The following is a 10,783-nucleotide window of genomic DNA, read 5'->3' as shown; positions in this document are numbered from 1 at the left end:
CCTCTTCATGGAAGTAATAGCAGAAAATTTTCCACGAACACCAAAAGAATTTGATGTACATATGAGTGAGGCCTACAGGAGACACAGAAACCCTCTGAACACACTGAGCTACCTTGTCTTTCATAAAGGAGCCAAATACCTTTCCTGGAAGAAAGATAGCCTCTTTAATAAATACTCCTGGAAAAACTGGATTCCCACATGCTGCAGACTGAGCCTACACCCATAGCTTGCACTAAATTAAAACTGAAATGAATCAAAGATCTAAATATAAAAACAGAAACATATAATCTGGTGGGGTTGGCTTCATCTCAGGGCTGCCAGCCTTAAATTCTGGCAGAGGGACTTGGCTGAGGAGAAAATGCTCATGGTAATGCCACAGGAGATCAAGAGAGATCAAGAGAGGAGTGGACTAGCCACTGGAGAGTATCACATCAGCATGGTCCAGCCACCTCTCCAAAGCCCCACCTATGAACACATGAGACTGCAGGGAGACATCTAGATAGAAACCATCACATTCTGCCTTGGCTTCCAAAAGCTATCTGAGCATGCTTTTGCCAAAGTCCTAATAGGTTCAGCATTGCTGAAAAGTCCAAGTCCAGTCCCCTCTGAGATTTAAGAGAAATTCTGCGCTATGAACCCCTGTAAAAATCAAAAGAAAATTAAATGCTGCTGACATACAATGACACAGGTAAATAGTCCCACAACTTGTAGGTAGCCACAAAGAAAGAAAAATCGCCAGGTAGGTTAAGAACTTAATTAAACTTCACCAAAGCCAAGGGCAAGAATTGCAAATCCATACTTTCTGAACGTCAGAGATTTGTGCCAATCTACCCTTCCAAATTAGTATTGGCTGACTGTCCCAAGGCATAGTTCACTGCCTAGGCCTCAATCTATGTGCCTATGCCACGGCAGGACAAGTCAAAATCAAGTGTTCCAGGGCCTACTATGTGCTAAACTCTCTGTGAGGTAGCCCATATGTTCTTTGCATCTTGAAGATCTATTTAAAAATAGCTTAAAAATGATTTTGACCAATTTGTTCTTCACTTGCTGGTCTCCCTTGAGCGTCTCTCAGAAATAATGTCCAAAGAGAAAATAAAAACTAAAGCATCGTGACCTTAATCCTCTACTCTCAAAACTTGCATCTGAGAGCAAATAGCCTATTAGAGGCAAATTTGATTTTTGCTTTGCAGCCAAAAGCCAGATAGCCAGTCTGGAACTTCTTTGGATACATTCATATACTGAAGTGAAAAAGTATGAATGATTATGATAGAACTCACTATGTCTGCTATTTATGCTTATAAAATATACAACCTACTCTTGTGCATATAGATATTCCTATTCCTTTAACATTATTTAATCAGAATATCAAATCATAGAATTTATTTCTCCACGTAAATCTCTCCTTAAGCAAAAGTTAGTGGTGATTGAACAATGGGAATCAAAGTCTTATCAATCACTTTGAGCTAGAATTCAGAGGGATTATTATGAAATTAAGAGACTCTTGGGGAACTTTCCAAGATTTCTCTGAAGAGAAACAGGTTTTGATGGATTCAGAACCATTACTTTCCGCTTCGCTTTGAATAGCTATGTATCTATCACTGGAAAATGAATTATACAATGTCATCTGATCAGTATTAGCCATCGTGATGATGTCAGCCATAAGACCAGGTGTTCCAGCTACAAAACGAACACAATCCTGAGAACAGCAAAGGATACAAATGTAAAACACAAAAAAAAATTATAAAACTGTACTTCCTGTATATAAAAAGTGAATATTGATGAGCCAAATTTTTCCTTTAGATAATAAAACTGAAGCTACATTTCTGAAGCATACATAAAAATTAAAAATGTAATAAATCTTAAAACTCATTTTAAACTGCCTTTTAAAGTGTAACGGTTCAATTTCTATGAATCTATTCTGAGAAAATACTTAGAATCTACCCAGTAGAATCTATCCAGATTCTTAGAAAATATTTAGAATCTTAGCTTTTATCTTTTAAGAAATAAAATTTATAAACATACTAAATGCCTGTCCCTAAAGATGAATCTATAAATTATGGGAAAACTATATAACATTCATTTCTTAAAAATTGTATCTTCAAGCAACTATTAATATTTTAGATAAATGTCCATGATATAATGTTAAATGAAAAAATAAAATATATAATAATATCAACTTTTTAATTTTAATATTCATAAATATGTGGAAAAGTCAGTTAACAGGGAATAAATTAGAATAAAACAGGACTTCTCATTGAATAGTAAGATTACATAGTTTCCTTCATACATTATTATACACTGTACATACTTCATATTATGAACACATAATACTTTTATTCAGCATAAAATAAATATTTTAAAATTAGTCTTTTCTAAATCTAATATTTAAAATAAACAGCATTAACTACCTTTATAAAAAATCCTGGAACTAAATTATAAATTTTCATTAAACAGCCAGACATGATGGTATACACCTATATTCTCAACACTCAAGAAGTTGAGACAGGAGGATTTCCATGAGTTTTTAGGCCAGCCTAAACTACATAATGAGTTTACAACCAGCCTGAAGCACACAGTGAGACTCTGTCTCAAAAACAAACAAAAAAATATTATTACAAAAACCTTAAGCTTACATGCTAAATATAATAGGCTAACTATTGTTTCTTGAAGTTGTTTTATTTAACCCTTTTAATTTAAGTGTTTCATGCTCCAAGGGATTATGGATTTCTTTTGAGGTTTTTGTGCTACATTTTATCATTAGCTTTTTCCCCCATGAAGAGTCTATGTCTTCCTTACATTCAATATTTAATCAGTAATCCTCAGTCAATATCAGCTTCTTGATTATTTACTTCAGATCCAGTTGTTAATTACTAACAGCATTTTCCAATGTGACATGCATGAAAAAAATTTCATGAGTTAAACACAGCTTAGTGTCTACCTCCCAGCCTGATGTAGCAAGAGTTACACAGGAGTGCTCCATGACAAATACTGCTGTACATGAGCCTTGTAACTCAGTTTACGCTTCCTCAAACTTTTTTCTTCCACAGAATACTTTCCTAGAATTTGTGTTTTAGAAATCTGTAGAACCAGCAATCTGAAGTTGTGCTTAGCAAGTTTAATTTGCCCAGGATCTACCAGGTGATATTGTTGGAATTCATGATTGAATCCAGTAGGTCAGGATGGGATCTGAGATTCTTCCCCCTTAACAATCTACAGTTCTGCAAGGCTGTTAACTATACTGTGAGTCCAGTACTAGAGATATCTTGCTTTAGGAATGAGGCAAAAACCTAAAATGGACAGAACACACACGCACATGCACACACCCACTATTTCCTGGTAAAATGGCATTCATTCCTCAGATACTTATTGAACATACAGATATTATATGGGGCACAGTATCAGATGAATACCAACAGAAAATTAAATCTATGAAAAGAAAAATTGCTTTTATTAGTGAAATAGCTTATTTCATTTTTACACACAGGATATTTCATACCATGAACCACTTGATGTAATAATATGGCACTCAATGGGTACTTAACATTAAATACCCATCTAGGTAGCGGCTTCAGCTGTAATGAACCCAGGTGGCAGCTTATTTGGATGAAGCACCTTATTTGCTGCTAATGTTTCTATTCCTTTGAGTTCAAAACTGTCTTCTATGTTAACTTTGAGCCTAAGCGTTAATTCGCTAATTCTATGAAGTCTCATAAATTGTCTTTGAAGAAAAGATTTAATATTTACATATTTAAATATATATTTTACAAATATTTCTTCACAATTTATCTTAGTATATTTAAATACATATTAAAGTACAAATATATTTAAACATCATAAAATATTTTCAAATGTATATTAAAAGATGTCTATACATATGTATATACATTTTTCTTAAAAGAAGTAATAAAAGGAATTGCATTTCTTTGATCTCACTTTCTCTAAGGCAGTGGTTTAACCTAGAGCACTTTTTTAAGTTTCAGGGAACATTTGTCAATGTTCATTTGTATCTTTGATTACCATACTGGTAGCAGGAGGAAAGCTCCTGTACACTCCAGGTGGTAGACATCAGGGAGACTGCTGAACTCCTACACAGCCAGCAGAGGCCCCCACAAAAAAGTCATCAGCTGGTCAAAAATGTCAACAATACCAAGCTTGAAAAAACCTGTTGTAAGGTTTAATAATAAATACAGCTTATTATTTATGTGTTTAACGTCTCTTACTCGCTCCCTGGTTTGAGAATCGTAACTTATACACAAATGTTTTCTTTATTAATTTAATATAGCAGCTTTATTAAGCTAAGATTTACATACTATATAATTTACACAGTTAATGGTTACAATTCAGTAGAGTTTGTCAAATTGACAGAGTTGTACAAGCATGACTGCAAACAAGTATAGATCATTTCTGTTATCTCAGCACAAAACCCTCCCGGCTCCCAACCCCTCCCGGCTAAATCTAGGCAACCACTGAACTACTGATCTATCTTTGTAGATTTTCCTATTCTGGGGATTTTTCAACTCAAAATAGGCCATGTTCAGAGCAACAAGAAAGACCTCAATGTACCCAAAGAAACGGAAGTCCTGCGAAGCGAGCTCTCATCATCTTGGAGTGAAACTAGAAATGGACGCCAGGAACATGCTTTGAATTCCGTAACTCCTTCTGTCCTTTCTCCTCTTTCCTTAGGCATCTTCCCAAAGGAGCTAAAAGCATCTTGCTACATGAATATTTCCTGAAAGTAAGTGTGCGATGCAAGGTATAGACAGAAAAACTTTGCAAAAGAGCACAACCAGTCCCAGGGTCCTTTCATCTGGGGTGGACTGAATGTAAACAAAAGGTATAAGAGAAACTGCATCTATTTCTAGCCCTCCTGAAAACAGGAAGGCATTTATGCAGGTTATTGAAAATTCCTGTGTCCAGGTCACAGTCACAGGGAGGAAATTGGGGTGATAATGGACCCTCATCTGACTATAATCAATCCCTGTGCCACTTTTCGTGAGTCTATGTCAGGTTTCTCTGAACTAGTAAAAGGCTGATTCCCCAGAGCTCCTTTAGACAATCATAAGGTCCCATGCGGTTTCTGAACAGTTGTAAAAAGTGGCAGACACTCCTCACAGATGAGAGCTGTGTGACACTGGGCCAGACCCTTCACCCCTTCCTTATACAATGCTGAGTTGTAAATCAAAAAGGAAGGTAATGGACAATGATGCTAAACTGCCTTCTGCCCCAGGGTCCTTGTAGTTCGGTCTACTGATGGAGTATATTTTCACATCTTCCAGAACTAACATGAAGACTGCATTACAAGTTCATTTAGTGTGAGGAAAAAGAGGAAATAAGAAGGGAGCAATAGTTCAGAATATGTAGGAAAAGCAAGTGGTCAGAGAAAGTTCTAGGCTGGTGCAGATTAGGAACACCTGCGATAGTGGCATATCCAGATTCCGCCGGAGTGCAGTCAATATCCACCCAGAATATGTAAGTCCAGGAATGCCTGGAAACGCCTGGACAGGCATAGGAAAAGACTCTTACAGGTTTCCAGTGAGAATGAGGTCCACACTCCAGAATGAGATCAGTACCTGTGACATGTATAAGACCACAGCTGCTCATTTGTCTCAGACGGACAGCGGCTGTGGGCAGCAGAACCGGAGAGTCCTCTGAGGGCTCCATACCAGGGCAGCGCCATGGCCGGCTCTCAGCAAGCGCTGTCCCTGGCACAGTGTCTGACCAACGCTAAGTAAGGGACTTCCCGCACTTTTTCCTGCTACAATTACAGTAAGATAAGATGCAAAATAGAAGGTGTCTCCAGCAGTTAGCATGCCATTTTAGAGGTTATATTGATTTAGTGGGGTTAGAACATGACTTGGTTTTCATAAATTTTATTTTCCTCAGAAAATGAACGTCTGCCAAGTTGGTTGTCCTCGACTCGAAAAGTGGATTGTGTTTTATTGTTTGCTTGCTTGTTTCCCAGGTATGACTTTCTCTCCTTTTTTCTAAGTTTTATTGTTTTCAATTTACAAACAATAATTACATATAGTTGTGAGGTACAATGTGATATTTCACTGCATATATATCCTATGGAAGGATCAAGTCAGAGTAATTTGTATATCCATCACCTCTAGAGTATATCATTTTTTGTAGTCAGAACACTCAAAATCCTCTTTTCAGAAATAATTTGAAAAATACAATATATTATTTTTTAACTATACTCATCATGCTACACAACATAACTTCATCATTTACCCCTCCTATTTCATTGTAACTTTGAAATGCTGGCCAGTGTCCCCCCTTTACCCACTGACCTACCGAGCCCCAGCCTGGTCTGCCCTCTACATCAGTCAGTTTGAATATTTCAGATTCTGCATACAAGAGAGCTCATATGGTATTTCTCTGTGTCCAACTAGACTAGATTCATGAGGGCAAAAATACTCTAACATGTCTCTGTATTCAAATGGTTCTCAATAAAAACTTGTATGGAAAAAATAAACACAATATTAGGGAAAATACAGAGAAAAAAATGGTTGGTTTAAAGTAATATACAATAAGCTACTTGCAGTGGCATGTACCTGTAATTCCTGAACTTGAGAAGCTGAGGTAAGAAGATTATTGGGAGTTTGGGGCCAGCCTGGGCTACATAGTGAGACCCTGTCTCAAAAAACCACTAGTAGAGATAATAATAATAAGAAAATAGTATGAGATAAGCACTACCTTGTATTCAGACAAGAATCAGTTAGAAATTGGGAGAAATACTTCCTTCCAAAAATGTTACAGGAAAAACAAAAAACAATTCAGATGAGAAATGTTCAGAACTATCTCAAAAAAAGTTCAACAGTACTGAGAACATAAAAAGTGGGCAACAGAAGGATAGCCCTTATAGTGTCAATTTCATCAGTCTGAACAAAAGTACAAAGAGATTCCCACTTTTAGGAAATCTTTATTGTAACACATTATACACAACATACTATACCATGTCAACCATTTTTAAGCATATATTTTTGACATTGAATGTACACATTTTTGTAGAACCCTCCTCACCATCTCTCTCCACGATTTCATCTTCCTGAACAGAAACTCCGCACCCACTGAGGACTAATTCTCCGTTACACCTCCAGCTCTCAGCCAGCGGCAGCACCATTCCATTTTCTGCCTCCACAGATGTGGCTACAATAGCTGTCTCATGCAAGTGAAAGTGAGAGATAGCTTCCCACTTGTGACTAGCTTATTTCCCTTAACATAATGTCTTCAAGCTGTGTTCATGTCCTAGTATATGTAAGAATTTATTTTCTGTTAAGGCTGAGAAATGATCAATTATATGTCCATACTTTGCTTATCTACTCTCTAACTGATGAATACTTTTATTTCCTTTTGACCACTATGAAGAGTACTGCTCTGAACACAGTGTACAAACACATGTTCGAACCCTGTTTTTCATTCTTTTCTTTATATATGCAGAAGTGCAATGCTGAACTGTACGGTAACTTTGTCTTTTAATTGTTTAAAGAATCACTGTACTGTTTTCCACAGCAGCTGTGTCGACATTATTTCCAAATGCAGTGAAACAGGGCTTCAATTTTTCCACACCCTTATCCTTGCTTGTCATCTTTCTGCTTTTTGATAATATCTATCCTGAGGTATGGAAAGTGCTATTTCATTGGGATGTTAATTTTTATTTCACTAATGATTAGTCATGTGCAGCATCTTTTCTTGTGATCATTATACTTTGGGTACATTCCTGTTCAAATTGTTTCCTCATCTTTATTTGTTTATTTTGAAGAGAAAAAAGATAAACATAACAATGCAACCGAGTTTTAAACCAGGTTAGTAGGACGGTCACAGTAGTTGATACATTGCGTATTGCTGTCTTCATGGAGTTATTCAGAGTAGAAGATACAGGCATGATATCTTCTGTATGCAGTATTAGCATAAAACTTCCTTTTTTAATGAACTAACAGGAACTAGCTGTATAACTATCTTGTGTATAACTATCTTAACTATCTTGTGTATACATATTTTCTCCTTTTCCCTTTCTTCCTTTCACCTTTGCTCCATCACATTTTGTCTATTCTTTTGAACAGTTTTTTCCCAATTCACAATATCTATTGTACATTTCAGATCTTATTTACTTGTTCATTTTCTCACACTAATGAAACAATACAATGTTTACATATATGGGTCTGATTTATTTTACTTATGAGTATGATCTCTAGTTGCACTTATTTACCTATAAAAGATTCCATTTTATCCTTCTTTATGCTTGAGTAGTACTCTATTATATTTAAAAACCTACGTCTTTTTTATCCATTCTGCAGTTGATGGGCATCTGAGTTATTTCCAAGATTTAGCTATTACAAATTGTGCTGCTATAAACATGCGTGCACGTATATCACTGTGGTATATTTTTAATTCTTCTGGGAAGATACCCAGAAGGAGAACAGCTAGTTCTAGTGGTACCTCTAATCCTAGCTTTTTAAAAACCATCTCCACATTGATTTCCACAGGGATTGCATCAGTCCACATCCCAACGAATGGTGGAAAAGGGTTCCTTTTTTTCCACAGCCCTTCCAGCATTTGTTATGGGTTGACTTTTTGATGGTAGCCATTCTTCATGGGGTGAGATGGAATCTCAGTGTTATTTTAATTTGCATCTCTCAAATGACCAGTGATGTTGAATATTTTTTTCATGTATTTATTTGCCATTTGTATTTCTTCATCTGAGAAGTGTGTGTTCATCTCAGATGCCCATTTGTGGACTGGGTCTTCGAATTTGGGAGTTCTGATTTTTTCAATTCTTTGTATGTTCTAGATATAAGAACATTTTCCCTTTGTGGGACAACTGGCTATAATTTTTTCCCACTGTATGGGTTGTCTTTTCACTCTGTTGGTAATTTATTTTGTTGTGCAAAAGGTTTTTAGTGATGGGAGATCCCATTTGTTGATTCTTTGTACTATTTTCCTCAGGGTCTGGGTTTTGTTCATGAAGTCTTGGTGTACACTTATGTTTTCTATATTTCTACCTACTTTCTCTTCCAGTAGATTTAGTGTTTTTATTTTAATATTTAGATCTTTGACCCATTTTGACATTAGTTTTTGCAAATAAGGGGGCAACACAACCCCAGACCTGAAATTATACTACAAAGCTATTGTGATGCAATCCTCACAGTGAGGACCAGTGGAACACAATAGAAGATGCAGACACAACTACAAACACACTCAGTCACCTTATCTTTGACAAAGGGGCCAAACATATTCACTGGAAGAAACATAGCCTCTTTAATAAATAGTGCTGGAAAAATTGGCTTTCCACATGCTGAAGACTAAAATTAGACCTATGTCTATCATCAAGCAATAAACTAAAGTCTAAATTTAGTTTTGTTTTAATTAGTGCTGAGTTGTAGACCTTTTTTCTATATTTTGAATATAAATCATCAATTATTCATATATACATGATTTGCAAATTCTTTCACTCCATACGTTGCATTTTCACTCTGTTAATAATGTTGTTTTTAATTTTGATAAGTAAAATTTATTTTTCCTTTTGTTATCTGTTCCATATTTTTAATTGTTCCTAATTTAAAATATTATATACAAAAATACATAAGAAAGAATAAGTATGGCATTTCTGTAGAAAAGCTTATAGATAAATAGCTTTCCCTAATAAAAAAAAATTATTTGAAAGTACCATAATCTTGGTGCAGAAAAATAAAACAGGTACATTAATGTATCATGGTGGAAAATTCCCAAACATATTACTGTACAATTAGAAATTTATTAGAAGTATAATATTTTAAATGAATTATCAGTGTTGAGAAAATAGACTGATTATTTCAAGAAAAAGCTGAAGTCCTATTTCACATTTTTTATCAAAATGCGTTTCAGCTTGATCAATAATTTCAATGTAAAAATAATTCAAATGCAAAATTGAAACCAAAAGATAAAAAAGGAGCACATAGGGGGCTGGGAATTTAGCTCAGCGGCACAGCACCTGCCTGGCAAGCGCAAGGTCATGAATTCGATTCCCGCTACTGGAAAAAAAATTAAATTAAAAAATAACAAAAAAATTTTTAAAAAGGAACACATGGAATGATTTTTATAGTGTAATAGGGAGAGTGGTCTTCCTAAGCTTATTACAAAATCTGAAAACTGTAATGAAACTTAAACTACAAATGTTTAGTATTCATTAAAGATGCCTGTACTGACTTCTGCTCTCAGCAAGAAGATTGATTCTTGTGGAAATAAGAATTAAAAAGCTGACACAATATAAATAATAACATTTTGCAAATGATGATTTTTGGGGAATTACAGGCAATATTGGAATTACAGTCACTGAAAGAAGACAGTACATACTCATACTCCAGCTGATGTAATGTGCATATTCAAGGTGACTCTCTCTCCTGCTGTGTGGTGGAGCCAAGGGAGTATGGTTTAATCTGAAAACAGCAGGTGGCAAGGTTGAAGAGTCCGTGGCCGGAAGTAGAGCTGTCCGAAGGGATGAGGCCTGAGGAATCACATTTTAATGCTGGAACCTCAGAGGAAAGGGCTCCGAATCTGAATATAAATTTCTTCCACAATATCGCCTGCTTCTTGAGCAGCATATGTATAGGATAAGCCCCCAGAGAAGCCCATAGAAAACAGCAGGTGGGAAACAGGTTAGACCTCAAAGCCTGTGAGTCCCAGAGACTTTGATGAACCCCCAGGCCTTTGGTTAAAATTAGAAAGAGATCACAGTAGGAGCAAAGAGTGTCAGAGCAAACTGCTGCAGAAGTCAACAAAGTAGAGACTAAAGACCTAATCC

This window comes from Chinchilla lanigera, unplaced genomic scaffold, assembly GCF_000276665.1.
Source record: "Chinchilla lanigera isolate Chin_1 unplaced genomic scaffold, ChiLan1.0 scaffold00026, whole genome shotgun sequence".
Classification (NCBI taxonomy): domain Eukaryota; kingdom Metazoa; phylum Chordata; class Mammalia; order Rodentia; family Chinchillidae; genus Chinchilla; species Chinchilla lanigera.
This window is presented reverse-complemented; position numbering follows the sequence as displayed.